Genomic DNA, 20,206 nt, shown 5'->3' with positions numbered 1-20,206 from the left:
GAATGGTGTTGGATGGCAACTTTTGGGTTATACCGTTTGAAACCGTGCGCCGGGGGGATAGGTCATCTGTACCCGGCCTCTACCTATGGCAGAGGGTGGAGAAGTTTGGTAAAATAAAAATAAAGAGTAAGCCAACTTACCAGAGTGGTCTTTCTAGTGACTGGAGAACAGTAGCGGGTATGACACATTGAGGTTTAATACCTCCCGTACAGTCATTTGTTTTTTTCTGACCCTATAGGGTTTTTATTTATTTATTTATTTATTTATTTATTTACTTTTAACTACTTAATGAGGAGACTGTCTGGCAAGCGCTGCCCAGCTGCCACATAACCATTTTTGTAAAATGATTTGAAGCACCAGTGCTTGAATTTTCTTTATTTGGTATGAATTTCTGCTGTCTGATGGTTCATCTTCCAGTGTTTCCAGTGAATTTTAACTTGCCAATGGCTAGTGGACAATTGAAAATGTTGATCCATGCCTTAATGAACACCTTTCTTTTATGCGTGGTCAAAAAGTCTGAAAAATAATATGAAGAAATAACAATATTTTAGAAGATACAAACTTTAACACATATACAATAGTTTCACATAATTATTGGGGATTTGCAGGTGTCAAGTAGTAGATGCTTGTACTCTTAATTGACTACTAAATGACACTGAGCAAGAGGAGTATTGATGACATCTGGCATGCATCATGCTGGGGGCCTATACAGAAACTTAGTGATGAGGGTACATACAAAGTCTTAGACCATCTCTTTCATAACTTTTGTTAGCTTAGTTCAAGGTCATTGCAGATAACAAATAGCCTGGCCTTGCACAATAACTGTGTCTGTGAATATGAAATCACCAAAGTAGCACAAAGAATTCTATTTATATGGGATCTGCTAGGTTTGGAGATGCCTTTCCGTCCTCATAGCAACGAACATACATTTTTGATTCAGTCATTGATGTCTTATTTTTCTTTGCTGCATTCTTAGACTTATATACTGCTTTATTGTGAAGGAAAATGAATGTTGTGGGAGATCTACCAACGGGTTTTGCTTTGAAAAGTGATGCAAATATATACAAGGGTAGAAGTGAGGAATGGGACAGCTAGTTTCCATAGTAATTGCCCCACTTTAATACTCTAGACCACTTCAAAATAGCACATTGATAAATCTCCCTCAATGTGTTTACTTATATGAGTGAGAAGGCATTATGCATGGAACAGAAATTTCTATCTTTAGATAAGAAAAAAATATATAAAAATGTATGTCCAGCTTTGGTAGATGATGCCATTGCATTTGCAGGTAATAAGCAATTTCTCAGTTTTAAGCCAGCTGTTTAATTCATCTTGTTTTATCTAGACTTGCATCAATAGAAATATGGTTATTTTTACAATTCTTGACTCTCTGTCGGAAGCTTTCCTGTATTTACATATTTATTTCTAGAATCCAATTTCTGGGCAAGATTCATTTAGTTAGTTTACTATCAAAGATTTATCTAGAAAGCAGAGCAATTTGATTTTAGTAATATTAATTTTTACTTACTAACACATAATCTGGTAAAATAATGTAAAAGGTATAGGAAAGTATAGGAAAAAAATATGAAATAAAATAGTGCAGTTAACTATTTTAGACATGCAAATAAGCTCCCTTCTTTTACACAGATCCACTTTTTAAGAGCAACGGTGGGTCACTGGATAACTTGAAAATACAGAACTAACTGATTTTCAGTAAATTTCTTCACTGTTGGTTTGATCAGAGGATGCAAGGCTACCATTAACAATTGCATGGTCCCATGCAGAATCATTTTGCAGCTCCCCCCCCTCAACCCATAGACAAACACCACAAAGTAATACGCAGACATGAATTTGCAGACACACACAATAATATGCTCAGCTGGACACACTGTCTAATGTGGTTCACACAGATATACAAAAATACAATTAGCCACACACACTCCGACACACTCAGATACGGGTGCACATTAAAAGACAGAGAGCCAGATATACACACACAGTCTTTGACATGAAAACACACACTCAAACATAGACACACACTGTCAGACACATGCATGGGCAAGAACACATAGTCAAATACACACTCTCTTAGATATAAACAGACACACACACTGAAATAAATCCCTACTTTAGCCATCATCTTGCGTGCATAGCGCTTTCATGCAGGAGAGTGGTTTTGCTGCCTAAAGGCGGCATCTGCACAATCTCTGAAGATTAGTGGGATCCTCCTGTAGCAGTCCAGCTGCTCCCTCCCCCCATGCCTCTGTTTGTACTACAACAGGAAGTAATTTGAAGTCACTTCCTCCCAACATATCATTGCTGCGTAAGAGGTTAGTGAGCTCAGCAAGCTGTTGAGGGGCCCGGGTCTGTGCTGCTCCTTGAATGGGTAAAGTTTTGGTAGATAGAAATATCTCCCCAACCCAGAATGTATAGCATGAAAGGCCAATGCATGTCCTATCGCTCGTTTGGGACACTAAACAAATCATGGACATTCCCTGAGTGGTTGGCTTAGCATTTATTGGTGCATGAAATAGACTTTAACTAGACTATAAAATACATTAGTCTGTTTATGCCTGGCCCACGAGCATATCAGTGAATAAGAAAATAGCAGTGATGTTACATGGGATATGTAGCTTTTCATTTTTCCTATTTCTGAATCTATCATAATTTTATCTGTGCTTATACTATTTTATGATTACATAAGTGACATTTTAACATTTATCACAGTCATGATGACACCTTGATGCCAAGTTACCCAGTACATTTTATGTGTAGTTGTTAAGGAAATATACCGGTACACTGTATTTGTCTCTTGCTAGGTTCACAAATAACTTTGGGCAAAACAGCAGTTAGAAGATGAATACTATTATATGAAATGGACACAGGTAAAATAAAAATGGTTTCTGATCAATCTATAGGGCTTGTGATCAATCTATGTCAGTGCACACTAGTAAATTGGTGTGGAGTACAATATTCAAATATAATTTATTTTAATATAAAATTGAAAGTAAAAAATATGCACAAAGTACACACCTTTTCATGTTACCTGTAAAGAATACACACATAGACCTCCCATTGGCATGTCTTGAGACAGTTTAGATTCAGTCCATGGTTTAAGTGTTTGCTACTAAGAAATCTGAAAGCATGATGATGATATTTCAATTAACGTGACTTATTGCAAAAAAAAACACTAATGTGATGTTACTGTATGCAAAATAACACAATAATCCTTGTCTACTAAAGTAAATATATTGCATTGCCCATCTAGCCGTATAAGCTGCTGTAACCTTACGCATGTGGCTGTTAACTCACATCACTGCAAATAGAACATTTATACTTAACCCCTTAAGGACCAAACGTCTGGAATAAAAGGGAATCATGACATGTCACACACGTCATGTGTCCTTAAGGGGTTAAACACTTCCCTGTAGGTTTGTTTGAAGGATATTTCTGTGATGTATAGAGGTAAAAGAGCCAAATTTAATTACAGACCTAACCATATTCAACTGTATCCATATATACTTTTATAGGAACTACACAGTGACAATATGTTACGAAAAATTGTTAAACCAGCTAATATTTATAATATTTTCATCAATTATATAATTTTATGTCATGGGTTTTGGGTGAAGGGCTTGCTTTGCTGTGATTTGAACAAAGCAAAGTCACTTTGTAGCGGATTGTATTAAGCCTGTCCTGTAATATTCGTGTAAAACTGCATTCGTTTAATTGTATCTCTGTGTATTGTAAAAATGTATGTATTTTCGTATGAGGGTTCGGTGGTTTTCATACGAATGAAACTACCGAACCCTCAGACCACCCCAGTGAGAAGTGTGCGCCTCATTAAGCGTTCACACTTCTCAAAACCACAGGCTAATTGATATTGGTTAAGTGCCTGGGTGGCCGCTGTTCGGTATACGAACCACACGCGGCGGCCATCTTACGCACAAAAATCTCAGCGGTGTTTGGTCGTCGAGTGTCTGGAACTCAAATCGGACACTCAAACAACCAAAAACACCGCTGAGACCTCCAGAGTGCCATAACTCCCGAACGGAGGGACTAGACAGTCCCCCGTTTGGTTAAAACAATGAACGGAACAAGGGAATAAAGGCAAAGGTATTAATAGCTGTGGATGGCAAGGATTTCTATACAATTTAACTGCTGAACGGAGACCGACCGCAGGGCCAAAACACATGGAACCTTTTCCGGATACCACCTCATGTGCGGTCGGTCAAACTTCACCCTCCACCTAACTCCTGAACCCCTAGTCCGATCTGGGTGAATTTTGGATATGTTAGTCACCCAGATCAGAGCTACCAGGCGGTACCCTAAGTATTAGGCTATCTGCTTATTTTTAGGGTACATCCAGGTTTGGGGGAAATGTACAGTACAGTTAAGGGGATTATGTGTCACACTGAAGGGAGGAGATGTGTGGGAGTGAACTATTGTTGTATTGGCTACTGTCTTAATTATTGCAACTCCTTCCCTTGCATGGGAGAATTTCTTAAAAGGAGGGTGTGGGAATAAACGTCAGTTCTGCTCCTGATGCTGTGTGTCGTCCAGTCATTGGGATTGCTGTTGGGATATTGTTGGATTATTTTGCCTGCTGGAATTACTACTCTATGGATTTATAATACTTGTTCCTGAGCCTCACTGGGATCTTAAGTGGAGAATAGCTGTGGAATATCAGCTCTCCGCTACATTGGTTGGCAGCGCTGGGATCCAGACTCACAGAGGAACAAGGATTAATGGAGATTGATTACTCCACTTTAAAACGATCCACACTAAAAGATCTTCTGGAAGCAAGAGGTATTTCAGCCAGCAACAAAACAAAGGCAACACTTATCTCTGAAGTAATGGCAGAATACCGGACAGAGGATGATTCGGTCGCTGAACAGAGGGAGGAGACAGACGGAACGGAGCAAGCAGAGTTTCAAAGGCAGCTCCAATTCAGATTGTCATTTTATGAGGAGAACCCACCAGTGGAAATTATCTCCAAGACAATGACAGAGGTTAAAGAATTTATAATGAGGCAAAGGAGGCCACAAACACCAGAAATAAGCCCAGCAGTGTCTATGGTGCAAGAGGGTAAGCCAAAAATTCCATATCAGGCGTTTAAAATGTATGTAGAAGCGGAGGAAGATATACATGCATTCCTCCAAGACTTTGAAAGACTGTGCATGTTACATAAAATACATATGAAAGATTGGGTACCCATCTTAGCAGGACGGTTAACTGGGAGAGCAGCTGAAGCCTACCGTACGATACCAGATACGGAAATTAGGAATTACAACCATGTAAAAGAGGTTATCCTGGCCCGATATCCTATGACACCAGAGGCATACCGGAGGCGTTTCATGGAATTGAAAAAGGCAGAGAAAGACTCGCATGCAGTATGGGCTTGCCGTTTACAAAGGGCAGCCCTCGGATGGGTACAGGTGAACCAGGCCCGGTCCATGGAGGACCTATTACAAATGCTGCTACTAGAACAGTTTTATGAATGGATACCCGCAGACCTGCAGGAATGGGTGAGAGATCGTAACCCCATGTCTATCACAGAAGCAGCTAAAAAGGCTGATGATTATATGGATGCACACAGGCAGCACAAGCCTGTGGGGGTTAAACCAGCTGTACGACCTCTAGGAGGAAACCAATTCTCGGCTAGCACCAACGCACCCCTGAGACAGCTACCCCCACCAGCTCCTACAGCGGCTCAACCGAGGTTTCGCCCATCCTCATCTGTGCGATGCCACCAGTGCCAGAAGTGGGGACACTACCAGCCCGCAGCCCGCAGCTTAGAGACCGATCCACCTGGATCCGACAAGGACCACCACCACCACCACCGAGAACAGCGGCACACCACTATCAGAATGAGACACCCACCGCTTATGGCTCTGCAGTTCCAGTCACTACTATAGAACAGTGGGAAGTACTCCACAAAGCCAACCCACTACAAGCACAGGCGGATAATCGGCAGCACCACAGGGAAACAGTCTACCTGGAGGGAAAACCTATGCAGGGACTCAGAGATTCAGGAGCCACCATAACCTTGGTCTAAAGCCACTTGGTCTCTGACAAAGCTAAAACCAATAAGACTGTGGCTGTCAGGGTTGCTGGGGGAGCCGTATATCGGCTGAATACAGCAAGGGTTCATTTGCATTGGGGTGCGGGGTCAGGGACTGTGGAGGTGGGGTGGATGCCCAAATTTCCCGCAGAGGTGATACTGGGAAATGACCTGGGAAAGCTCACGTCTGCATTTGAGCCTCAAACCACAACCACTGAGGAAGCGCATCCAGTGGCCACAAGGCAACAGGCCCGCACCCAGGACTACAACACACTGCCGGAGGTCCAGGTAAGAGAACCTTCCCCTTCCCTAGACTGTGTCCCTTGGGCCCCTCCTGACGAATTTGCGGCAGAGGTGATCACTGACCCTACCCTACAGGTATATAGAGACAAAGTCACCTCTGACCAACCGGGGGCGGAGGGGGAAAGATTTGTATGGGATAGGCAGCTATTATACAGGGAGTCAGACAAGCAGGTAGCTGGGTCAGACCCGATTATTATGAGACAGCTAGTCGTACCATAGAGGTACCGAGCCGAACTGCTCCGGATAGCACACGATATTCCGCTATCCGGGCATTTGGGGGTCAGTCGTACCAGATATCGGCTGACCCAAAGTACGCAAATATTGCAGCACCTGCGATACGTGCCAGAGTGTAGGGAAGAGGGGGGACCGGCGGAAAGCAAAGTTACACCCGCTACCTATAATCGAGGAACCGTTCCATAGAGTAGCCGAAGATATAGTAGGTCCCCTCCGGAAACCTAGCCCCTCTGGCAAGAGGTATATTTTGACGGTGATAGATTACGCCACCCGCTACCCAGAGGCAGTAGCCTTGACAAACTTCCACGCAGAAACCGTGGCAGAGGCCCTGATGCAGATTTTCTCCCGGATGGGGTTACCCAGGGAGATCATCTCGGATCAGGGTACTCAGTTCACTGCAGATGACACCCAGCACCTCTGGAAATTTTGCTAAATCAGACCTATAATCAACGCCCCCTACCATCCTCAGACCAATGGGCTCTGCGAGCGGTTCAATGGCACCTTAAAACAAATGCTCCGAACCTTTGCTGAGACCCACCGAGACTGGGAACGATTCCTGCCTCACCTCCTCTTTGCTTACCGGGAGGTGCCGCAGGAATCCACCGGATTTGTGTGATGTGTGGGATTTAACTATTGTTGTATTGGTTACTGTCTTAATTATTGCAACTCCCTCCCTTGCATGGGAGAATGTCTTAAAAGGAAGCTGTGGGAATAAACGTCAGTTCTGCTCCTGATGCTGTGTTTCATCCAGTCATTGGGATTCTGTTGGGATATTGTTGGATTATTTTGCCTGCTGGAATTACTACTCTATGGATTTATAATACTTGTTCCTGAGCCTCACTGGGATCTTAAGTGGAGAATAGCTGTGGAATATCAGCTCTCCGCTACACACTTAACTTAAAGTCTTTATTGATTAAGCAAATAACATAAACTGGAAAGACCAAGGACAAAAACATATAATGCAAAGCCAGGACCAGCAAAACAGAGTTAAGTCTTAATTAGATATTCTGCTCCTGAATATGTCACCATTGATCCCCAGGGTTCTAACAAAAACGGGGCAGTGTGGGGGACACAACATATGTGCAGCAAAGGATTCCCATCAGAGAGAAGGCAGGCTGAAGAGCAAACAAGTGATACAAAGAAAAAAAACAAGGAAAAAATTGTGTCTTTTGTGTGAAGAGCAGACAAGGCTAGCTTCTCTTGCTGGCAGCCGGGAGAAGCGTTGGGCACATCCCTCACTCCTGTGAAACCAAGAACCACGTAGTGCCCGGTGATTGAGTGCGGCGTGTCAAGACATTTTATTAGTTTATTAGAATTGCCTAATCAGTTTTGATTTGTGTAGATTGATTTACACCTAATTTTATTTTTTATTTTAGATCAACATTGACATCTTTGAAAAATACCACTGTGAGTAATAGTGGTATATATTTGCAGTGAGACATTAGAAAATGAGTAGATACAATTTGTAAATGTCACTAAATTTGTATTTGAATGAATGCAGCCAGCATTTTGTATTTTTTTCGTTACATTCAAGTAAGTTATCTGATGACTTAAAATTAGCCTCCACTGAACATATGTATGCTTGTATATTATAATGGCAAAATATCAACATATGTGAACTAAAAGTGTTGGGTTCTGCTTCAAGAAATTTACTCTGATCAACCACAACATCAACATCACTGACAAGTGAAGGGAATACCATTGATTGTATTGCTACCAATGGCAATAATCAAGGGGCGGGATATATTAGGCAGCAAGTGAACAGTCAGTTCTTGAATTTCATGTGTTTGAAGCAGGATGGGCAAGTGATAAGACTGTTAAATAGTGATGGCTAGATGATTAAGTCAGAGCATCTCCAAAAATGTCTTGTGGGGTGTTCTTGGTATGCAGTGGTTAGTACATACCAAAAGTGGTGCAACTAAGTTCAATTTGCATCAGGATCAGGTGCACCAAATATTTCATTGATACAAATGGAGTGCAAGGCTAGACTGTGTGGCCTGATTACACAGGAGAGCTAATGTAGCTCAAATTGCTGAAAGCATAATGTTGGCAATGAGAGAAAGGTGTCAGAACATACATTGCATTGCAGTTTGATGTGTATGGGCTGTGTAGCCACAGACTGGTCAGAGTGCCCATGATGACCTATGTCCACTGCTAAAAATACCTTTAATTGGGGACATAGGCATTATAATTGGACCATGGAGCAGTGAAGAAAAAGTTGCCTGGTCTGATGAATCACATTTTTATTTACATCAAGTGGATTGTTGTGTATGTGTTATGTTTACCTGCAGAAGAGATTGCAGCAGGGTACACGACAGGAAGAAGACAGGCTGGCCAAAACAGAGTTATGCTCTGAGCAATGTTCTGCTGCGAAACATTGGGTCCTGACATTCATGTGGATGTTACTTTGACACTCTACATAGAGATTACAGAGATTGTTGCAGACCATGTAACCACTTAATGGCAATGGTGTTTCCCCATGGCAGGATAATGCACCCTGCCACACTGCAAAAGTAGTTCAGGAATGATTTCAAGGAACATGGCAAACAGTTCAAGGTGTTGCATTGGCCTCCAAATTCTCCAGATTTTAATCCAATTGAGCATCTGTGGAATGTGCTGCAACAACAAAAAATGATCTATGGAGGCCCCACCTTGCAACTTGCAGGACTAAAGATGTGCTGCTAATACCATAGGACACATTCAACGGTCTTGTGGAGTCCATGCGGGATGTTTTAGATTTGTATGCATATCTTATTATAGTATATTGTTATGTTTTATATGAATTTATATCTATCTTCGATTAACCTTCAAATAGCATTCACTAACCTTATCTATTTTTAATGGCTGCTGGAGCGTATCCAGTGGAACTGATAAAGCAATACAAGTCCATTAGAGGACCAATAAGGCAGCTGCCAAAAATGGACTCTGCAAATGGCCACCTTTGAGGAGATGCATCCATGAGAACTGAGGACATGCATCCATGAGACGTCCAATATGGCAGCCACAAAAGGTGTAGGGATGTAAGGATAGTGCTGGAAGTGACATTACGGATGTGACATAGGCGGACCACTCCTGAAAGGGCATGAAATTGGGCTTTATATACAGAGACTGTTTTCCATAAATTTGTGCACCCGAGGAAGACGGAAACGGGAAAACACGTTCATGCGTTCATTCTTATGGGAATGGCATTGTGGCAATATACTTACCTACATGTAAGACTATTTATGTTTAATGAAAAAAAGTATTGCCTTGTTTTAATTAGTGGTGCCTTCTTTCCTTATTCTGGAGAGTCTGCCGGAGGAATATTTGTTTTGGATGCAATATTTGGAAATATTTGAGCCAGTATATTAAGGCTCAGTAAAATGTGAGTTTGAGACCATAAGAAATGTTTTAAACACTTTTTACCCATCTATGTACAACCTGTATTGTACTATGATGTTTACATTTTTTTTCTTTTCAGTCACATTTAAAGATGATTCCCATATAGTACATGTATTTTTATGTATTATATAGTCACCTTTATTCACACAAATTGCACTGTTCACTTATCCTTGTGTATTGTTTTTTACCATCTACATGATGCCTTTACATTGTTTTTGTTGCAAAACCTCGTTATGGCATGATAGAAGGGTTGATAATAACCTTGTTGTTTTTTCATCTATTCTTCGATCACGTACCTTTAGTTCAGCTATTAGTCAATGGATTCTTCAATAGATGATTACTACAGGGAATTAAATTTACTGTAAGTGCTTATACACACAAATGACATGAGAACTCCATTAGCCTTGCAGGAGAAATGTCACTACACATGTTCATAATATTAAACATAATGTCAAGGAGCCTCTATGGCTCCCCCAGATCATGTTCTACTTCAAAAAAGCATGCACTTACAAAAGCAATTGAATTGCTAAAGGTCATGGTTGAATTAAGCTATATGTACGTGAGCATTCTATTCTCAGCCTTTGCTTTGGACCTGACACATATATTTAATGCTAATCTTTTGTTTCAATATTTTTCTGTTCACATTAATTCTTCTGCTTTATAATGTCGCATGACACCAATAACAGTGAAAATCAAACAATTGTATAAGTTTCTATAGTGAATACAAGTGTTACTTGTAATTGCATGTTTAGCAAAATAGACAGTTTCTCTTGATATTAGGGAAATCTGAACAGTTATTTTTTTTTAAATATAACTTTTTTAAAGGGACACTCTGAGCCCCTAAAGCACTTTAGCTTACTGATATGCTTTATGTGTGAAAAGTGTGTCCTCTATTTTCAGAAGAGTTCTCATATGAGAAAGAGGACCTGTATTTGTTCTGCGCAGCACAAGCAAACTTATTAAAATGCCTGTGCTGTGTTTGCTTGTGATTTGTTTCTGGTGTCTCCATAAGGGGGATACAATATGCCAAAAGGACCAGGAAAGCATATTGACTATGTGTTTGGAACATGCTTGTGGGATTGCGTGTACGTAGAGTGAGCTGATTGTGGTGTTGTGTTTTATGTAAATAGGTCAGTTTCAGTTGTGTTATGTTATGTTATGTTTGTGATGTAATATGTGTGGCTAGGGGCTGAAAGTGAGAGAGTGTGTGCATAGGGCGCCTTTTCTCTGCAGGGCCAGACGTTCCTAGTGGATCGTGGACTGGTCCTGTGACGATGCAAAGGTCAGAGTCGGTTGATAGTTCTGAACTGGGATAGCTGTGAAGTCTTAGAGGAAACTGGTCACCATTTGAAAGACCCAAGCATCCAAAGTAATCTCTGTCTACTGAGGGAAAATTACAAAGGTGACCAGCAATAGACAGAGAAGAAAACATAGTAAGTCTTACCTGTGTTAGATCTGCCTCTGAAAAGGGTAACCACTCCAACCACGGGAGGGACCCCTCAGAAAGAATTACCTTTGGGTGAATCTCTCTGAGGTAAACAGGGCAGAGCCCTTGAAACGAGGTTTGTAGCCTGAGAAGGTAGCATGGCTGGTTGTGCAACCTCTTGTGGTACAGCTGGCAGCACAGAGAAATGGATGAAGTGGAACACCCTCTTCAAGAACATCTTGGCATTATTGAGAGATGTGTAAACAGATAAATAAGCTGTTTGATAAAGTTATCTCTGAAGAGAGGCCTGCCAGTGTATGACTCAGATTCACCAGCTTGTCATCAAGGTGGTAGAGAGCCGCTTTCTTGTTTTCCACCGATATTGCTGGGGGATTAAGGGATCCAACTCGACACCTGCTGAACGAGCCTCTTCCGCCAGAAGGAAAATTTGTGTTAGTAGTCCAGAGATGTCTAGGAACTTATCTTGTGCTGACCTTGCTTTAAGTCCTTGTGAGGGTCCCAAGCAGCATTCAACACAACGCCTCAGCGAACATATCAAAGATCCTTGGACTGCTTTTTGAACTGAATGTGAGACGTGTGCAGAAATAGTATGATCCCCACCACTTAACACCATGTAGATGCCACATGGATGGGTGAATAGGGAGGAGTTTGAAAGGGTTGACTATGTCTGTCTTCCTAAGCCAGGATCCCACTCCTGCTGACAGGATGGCCTCTGTAGCGTTGTTGTTGGTAGCGTCTTGTAGCGATAAGTTTGCTGTGTGGTAAGCAGATGAGCAGATGGAACAAGCTGGGGTCCCGCAAAGTGTCTGCAAAACAGTTCAATATCCAGGATGCTCCAGTCTGCCTGGTAGTTGAACTGTGAAAGTGATACAGTCACCCATGCAGAGAAAGAACGGTAGTCATAGAATGACGTACCACCGCACTTGTGTCCCAAGTCCACCATCTCCCGGCAGTATGTAACCTGACCGTGCGTATGGCCACAAAGGACCCGACATTAAACCGAATATAGATGCTGTGCGCCTGCGACTAGTGACTTACGTTTTTTATGATTGCTGCGGGAATGGAAGTTCTGGGACTGGAGTAGGGGCGGATAACCCGGTATCGAGGATGATCCTGGATGAGACTCTGGTGGGTCAGGAAGCAACGAGATGGACGACCTGGGGCTGCAGACTAGGTACACGTTTCCACGAGGTGAAAGGTAAGTAAAACGGTAATACTTTTAATTAGTCCCTTATCTTAAGTCTTATGCCTATCCAACGCAGACTTAAACTCCATCACTGTGTTAACCTCTACCACTTCAGCTTGAAGGCTATTCCATGTGTCCACTACCCTCTCTCTAAAGTAATACTTCCTGAAATATTTTTTAAACCTTTGCCCCTCTAATTTAAGGCTGTGTCCTCTTGTTGGGGTAGTTTTTCTTCTTTTAAATATAGTCTCCTCCTTTACTGTGTTGATTCCTTTTATGTATTTAAATGTTTCTGTCATATCCCCCGTCTCATCTTTCATCCAAATCTATGTGTTAATAGAAACAAGACACTCTGCTACAATGTAAAGTAATAAGTGTAAATTTGCTGTCCCCTCAAAATAACTCAACACACAGCCATTAATGTCTAAACAAAAGTGAGTACACCCCTAAGTGAAAATGTCCAAATTAGGCCCAATTAGGCATTTTCCCTCCCTGGTGTCATGTGACTTGTTAGTGTTACAAGATCTCAGATGTAAATGAGGAGCAGGTGTGTTAAATTTGGTGTTATCGCTCTCGCACTCTCTCATACTGGTCACTAGAAGTTCAACATGGAGCCTCATGGCAAAGAACTCTCTGAGAATCTGAAAAAAAAGAATTGTTGCTCTACAGTAAGAAAATTGCCAAGACCCTGAAACTCTCTAACATCCACCAGCTCCGTGATGTTGTCATGGAGAAGTGGAAGAGGACTCCAGTGGCAACCAGTGAAGCTCTGGTGAACTCCATGCCTATGAGGGTTAAGGCAGTGCTGGAAAATAATGGTGACCACACAAAATATTGACACTTTGGGCCCAATTTGGACATTTCCACTTAGGGGTGTAATCACTTTTGTTGCCAACGGCTTAGACATTAAGAGCTGTGTGTTGAGTTATTTTGAGGGGACAACAAATTTACACTGTTATACAGGCTGTACACTTACTACTTTACATTGTAGCAGAGTGTAATATCATAAGTGTTCTTACATGAAAAGATCTAATAAAATATTTACAAAAATGTGAGTGGTGTACTAACTTTTGTGAGATACTGTCTATATAGTCATACATTCATGAGTATGATATTTGCAGCAATAAATGCTAAATAAATCACCATAAAATTTGATATGTGTCCCAGACTATTTAATAAGATAGGCTAGGGCACCCAGTGCAGCTTAGGAAAATATGAAGCATCACATAATAAAGGCCTATACTGTTGGGGCAGAAAAACATATAAGAGTCAAATAATGATATACAGTTTACCTAGAACCTGAGAAGAAAATCTGAGTTCAACACTAGGATCCAAAATGGCTGCCACACAAGTGTGACAAACACAAATCCCAACCAAACAATTGTAGCAGCGTTTGGGTGAGCTGAACAGTGCTTGCGGGCAGGAAATAAAAGGGGAAGGGACCTGGTCCAGATGGGACTAGGGAAACTCAAAACAAAGCAATTTACATGGAATGTAAAAGGGAAAGAAAGAGCAGTAATATGGAGAAAAGTAAAACTATAAATGTAAATGTATAAAAAAAGGGAAAGAGCACTATTAGGAATAACAACGAATAAGAACAATTCATAAAAAACAATAAAGTATCATAAATAAATCTTAATCAAACAAGGCTCATGGCCAGTATTGAAACAGACTCACCTGGTAGGCAGCTGCAATGAAAAAGGATGTAGAAGGGGCCTATTGGAGTTTTCTACATTATTCTGTTTTCTGATTGTTTTTTTGTTTTCTGAACTTAACTCCTTGTTTGCTGATGGGAGTAAAGGAAGTGCAGCAAATATGAAGCCTTGTATTAGTATTCAGAATTGCCTTTGCTGAAATGTATCTTGTAGTGAATAGGGATTAAATCCCAGTGAATTAAGTTCAGTTGTCTTACTTAGCTTTTTTTATAGAAATAATGCCCTTTATAAATACTATCTACAACAAGCACGTCAAACTCAAAGGCTAACACGGGCCAAATAAACAAGGTTTACATTTATGTGGGCCGCAAAAAAACTAAAACTTTAGTTTTCATAGAAACATAATTTTATTTAGAAAGGTACAGTATGAAAAAAGTTGCCTAACTGACACTGGATCCTACATCCTTTTTCAAAAGTTGCCTAACTGACACTGGACGTGCTCACGCTCGTGGGGTTTCAATGTAAACAAAAGAACAAATTTATTTTAATGAGACATGCATTTGCATATCACCCATGTTTCAGTTCAACTACCTTGACATAAGAAAGGTTTGGTAATGGGACTGAAATGGTGAATGTATGCTGTTGCACAACTGTAAAAAACAAATTAGATTATCTTGTTGATTTGAAGTCCTATGAGTGTTGTCTTCACTTTGGCTGAGATCAATAAACTTGATGATCTCAGCCAATCCAATGCTTTCCCCCAAATGATTACACTGCCCCCATCCCACCACTCTAATACACTGCCTCCCCCTCCCACCACTCTAATACACTGCCTCCCCCACCCACCACTCTAATACACTGTCCCCCTACCCAATTTAATACACTGGCCCTCTCCCTCCCTCCATCAAATTAACACAGCGCCCCCTCCCTCAAATTAATACACTACCCACTCCGTGCCTTAAATTAATACACTGCCCTCTCTCCCCAATTTAACATACTACTCTTAAGATGAGCTGCCTGTCCTCCAGTTCCAGCCCTGCTCTTCTCTGCTCAAGCAGGCCAGATTCTCCTCTGGCACTGCGAGCAGGAGAAAAGTGGGCTGGCCTGTGGGAGCAGGCAATTGGCCCTGGGAGGGAAGACAAGAATCAGACAGGAAATACAAAGTGGCCCCAGGGCAGGTGATCCGCAAATATACCCATTTTGGCATGCTTGATCTACAACAATCATGTATTTCACATAGGAAAATGGATTTAGTCCAATCACAGTTACCGCACATGATTTCCTGTATTTGCCATTTGAAGCTTTTTACTATCTATCTTTTTACATTCTATGATGTCTGATATAGTGTACAGAGTAATAAACCTGCTAGATTTAAAAAATCTTGCTATTTTACAATCTTCATAATTGTACTATATCATCTATTCCAACCGATTTGGCCTGAATGCTTGTAATTTAAATTGCTATACTACTCATAGCACCCACATCAAACAAATTGTAATACTGACCTTGGACATCTCCTTTAGGCATATAAAATGCTTAAATGATTATAGTAGAGGATCTATGAACAATTGTTTAGAACGAGGCTTGCTTTTAATTGTAAAAAGCTTCTTTTCATCTGAGAGCCAAACAAAAATCTCTGCATATCCCACAAAATAAGCCTGGCAGCAGCACTCGAGAGAAACATGTATCCTGCTGATGGAGTGTGCCTCCAGGTACAATGTGCGGGAGCGGAACTATCAGCTTATTTACTCTTTTAAAACTTGTATTACCTTGTGCTTCATTCCTTGCTTTTTTTGCATACACAACAGAAAACATAAAAAAAAAAAAATCCCTAAAACTACTTACATTTAAATTCCATTTATATGAAAGTTATTTGTTGCTTTCATGTGTAGCAGAAATGGAAATTGTAATAATACAGAAGGTTTGTAAGCACTATGATACAATCCTTACCAAGGATAGTGAAATATTAATTTATTTGTGACACATGCTGATAATATTTCTACTACAAGTATATAATAATAATAAGGGAATTCTTTAAAATGGTAAAACGCTATTTAATAATCTGCATAGATGCCAGCATTCCTGAATTTGATGGGACAGTCCTGCATTTGGGGTACTGTCACTACAAAATGGCGTTCCATGGACCTCTCTTATATTTTGAAATCTGCTGGGCAAGGTTTTGGATTGCCACTAGAACCATATACAAAGTGTTTCAGCAGAGCTCCATGCACGGTCTGCTTTGAGATGGAAGGCTGTGAGTCTTTAGGGGCTGGCCCGCCCCTTCCATGGGCTAATTCTTCCCTTTCATGCGCATACCCACCTTTTACAGGCAGACCTTCCACAGCTCTGCACACTCGGCAAGCTTCTCCATAAGGTGGGCAGGCAGGACTAATCTGTAGTTCTTTGTTAATCTGTGTATGTTTACTCAGTGGCCACTATATTAGATACATCTTTGTAATTCTGAGCAGGACTCCTCTGCCGCAGAAAAGGCTGAGTTTTTTTGTGGCCTAGTGAAAACATTCTGCAGAGATCCTGTCAATGTTGACAATAGAGTATCATACAGTCACTGCTGATTTGTCTGCTGCTCTTTTATGCTGTAAATCTCTAACTTCACCACCTGTCATGCGAGTTCTATTAGATTAAATATAGTGACTGTGGAGGTCAGTGGAGTACAATGAACTTGCTGTTATGTTTGTAGAACCAATTTGAGTGTGGTTTGTGATATGGCATGTTATCTTGCTGGAAGTATTCATTAGAACGGGGGTGACCGAAAGGTACAACCCCAGATGTTGTAGAACTCCAACTCCAATAATGCTTTGTATGCCTTTAAATGTCTTTAGTATGACAAAGCATCATGGAAGCAGTAGTTTTAAAACATCTGGGGATCTACCATTTTGGCTCCCTGTGGTTATAAAGGGATGCAGATGTCCATAATAATATGCAGATAGGCAGAGGCATACAATGATGTTCAGCTAACATCAAAGATCCTAATGTGTGCCGAAAAATATACCCTATACCATTACACAACCACCACCAGTATGAATCATCGAAGTGAAGCAGGATATATCCATAAGGTCATGTTGCTAATGCCAAAATAGGATGCCACTGCTGAAACCAAGATGCCAGATCAGATTTGGAAAGATTTTTCCAATCTCCTCCTGTCATGTTAGTGCTCGTATGACTCGTTGTAGTCAACTGGAGTCAATTTCTACTGCAGTAGCCCACCCACTTCTCGGTCTAACCTGTGCATTCAGATATGATTTTCCGTGTAGCAATTTCATTAACATATGTATTTTCAGTTCTGGATGCTTTCTTGATAGCTTAAATGTGTCCTTCTATTGTCCTCTGAATGCTCGTATTAACCCCTTAAGGACCAAACTTCTGGAATAAAAGGGAATCATGACATGTCACACATGTCATGTGTCCTTAAGGGGCTAAAGGGACAGTATAGTCACCAAAACAACTTGATCTTAATGAAGCAGTTTTGGTGAATAGATCATGCCCCTGCAGCCTCTGCAGGGGCATGATCATTTTTGACTGTGCTTTTAACATGAACATTAAATTGGATTGTGTTATGTGTAGAATTTCAAAGTTTATTGAATATGTGTCTTGTTTGCCTGTTTGTTGTTAAGGTAAGGTTTGAGTCTGACCATATAAAGCACACATCTGTTCTTATTCAAAAGTAGACACCCCAGATTATTGTAACACCATTCGTTAATGACCTCTTCTTAAATTTAGTATATTTTTTTCGGCATTCGCATTCAAGACCATTGTGACTTTAATGCTCATGACTTTTTCAGTTGCATCCCCTTAGCACTGGTCACATTGGTTTAAATTTTCTTTTTCAATTTTTATTGCGACAATGACTCAAATTTAATATTTTGTGATAAGTTTTTCAAATTATTTTACATTTTTGCTTAACCTTTTAAAATGATGTCATATTTTACAAAATTTTTAAATGTTCTAATAGTTTGATATTTTTTTACATAAATATATTTTTTTAGATATGATATATTTTTGATATTTTAATATTTTGAAAAAATATGTTTTTAAAGTTTATCCAAAAATTCTAAATCATTTGAAAAGCATATCCAAAAATATTAAAACACGCCTATTTTTGGGACATAAAACTACAGTTTACAATTATTTTAGACTCATGTCTTATTTTGGGTACTGCAGCGGGCCATAGTGCTTGCCGATTCAGTATCCACTTAAATTTTCTGTCGTAATTTTTAATTACAATTTTTTAAACTAGTCATGCTACCATTTTGAAATGAACCCATATTATGTTTTACTGTAATGCATGCTTTTTAACATAGACATTGCATACTTCTAGTATATTTCCTGCACATAATACGTGCAATTGTAGAAAACTAAGCCAAAAGTACGGCATAGAACCTTATGCATGGGTTTCTAGATAAATTAAAAGGTTTTGTGAATTTTCCAATTGCCAAGAAAGCAAGAGTACTTTTGCTTGAATGTATTGGGCAATATACACTCAAAACCTATATTAATGATACTGGTAGTACTGTTAGCATAATCACATCAACAATAAGTTCTTCACTAAAGTGAGCATTCAAAGGGAACTCGTGTAGGTGTGATTTATAGGCCCCCAGGACAAATTGAAGAGTTAGATAATCTACTAGTTGAAGAAATAGCTAAAATGACAATGAAGGGGGACGTTATCATCATGGGTGACTTTAATCTTCCTGATGTGAATTGGAAAACAAAAATAGCTACTTGTGCCAGGAGCACACATATTCTAAACTCCCTACTGGGATTGTCTCTAAAACAAGTCGTTGAGGAGCCAACTCGTAAAGAGGCCATACTAGATTTAGTGTTAACAAATGGAGATTTGGTATCAGATATTACTGTAGGTGAAAGTTTAGGATCCAGTGATCATCAGTCAGTGTGGTTTAATATAAGAACAGGTGTCACCGACTGAGGAAGCCCCCATAGGGGCGAAACGCGTATCGGCATTGGTACAGAAGCTACCAAAGGTACCATTTGGACTTTTTACAAGACACATTGGACTTTAAATCTGTTTTTTTTTTTTTTTTGGGACTTTTATGATTGGGTCTGACCTGATTCCAGACAGTACCCATATAGAGATATCCCAGATATACTATTTTTAACCAGCATCAGCACTTATATGTAGGTGCATGTTTTTACAATAAAGAATTATCCTTTCATAAAGACGTCTTTTTTTCATCTATCACCTGCATCAAATACATCAGGAAGCAGGATTGAGGGCGTCCTAAAAGAGTCCTCCTGCGCTATTCATGAGAGCCTTATGATTTTATTTGGCTCCATGTTTATCCGCCCAAAGTGTTCCACCAATTGTATGTATTAATATAAGAACAGTGACTGAGTCACACCACACAAAAACAAAAGTTTTAGACTTTAGAAAAACAGACTTTTCTAAAATTAGAATATGTGTAAAGGAGTCATTATCAGACTGGAGCAATTTATATGGAGTCCAAAAGAAATGGGATTATTTAAAAGTTGTACTACTGAAGGCAACAGAAAATTGCATTAGGCTTGTCAGTAAAAGCAAAAAATTCAAGAAACCACTGTGGTACTCCGCAGATGTGGCCAAAATAGTAAAAAACAAAAAGTTAGCATTTAGTAATTATAAAAAAACCCAGAGTGAGGAAGACAGAATGACCTATAAGATTAGGCAGAAAGAGGCTAAGCAAGTTATAAGAGCTTCCAAATCCCACACAGAAGAGAAAATAGCACAGTCAGTAAAAAAGGGGGACAAAACTTTTTTTAGATACATAAATGAGAAAAGAAAAGTAAAACAAGGATTAGTTAGATTAAAAACAAAAGAAGGAAGGTATGTAGATGAGGATAAAGGTCTAGCTGACTGCCTCAATGAATATTTTTGTTCGGTATTTACAGATGAAAATGAAGGAAAGGGACCTCAGTTAAGA

General features: G+C 40.1%; 1 protein-coding gene across 10 annotated transcripts in view; it reads left to right on the top strand.

Annotated features, from left to right (window-relative positions):
• The window catches only part of LAMA2 (laminin subunit alpha 2), a 767,184-nt gene that overhangs the window by 464,940 nt on the left and 282,038 nt on the right, over window positions 1–20,206 (top strand). The window lies entirely within an intron of this gene.

The sequence above is a fragment of the Pelobates fuscus genome, chromosome 2 (genome assembly GCF_036172605.1).
Source record: "Pelobates fuscus isolate aPelFus1 chromosome 2, aPelFus1.pri, whole genome shotgun sequence".
Taxonomy (NCBI): Eukaryota; Metazoa; Chordata; class Amphibia; order Anura; family Pelobatidae; genus Pelobates; species Pelobates fuscus.
The sequence above is the reverse complement of the archived record's forward strand: the minus strand, read 5'-3'. Positions and strand labels throughout refer to the sequence as shown.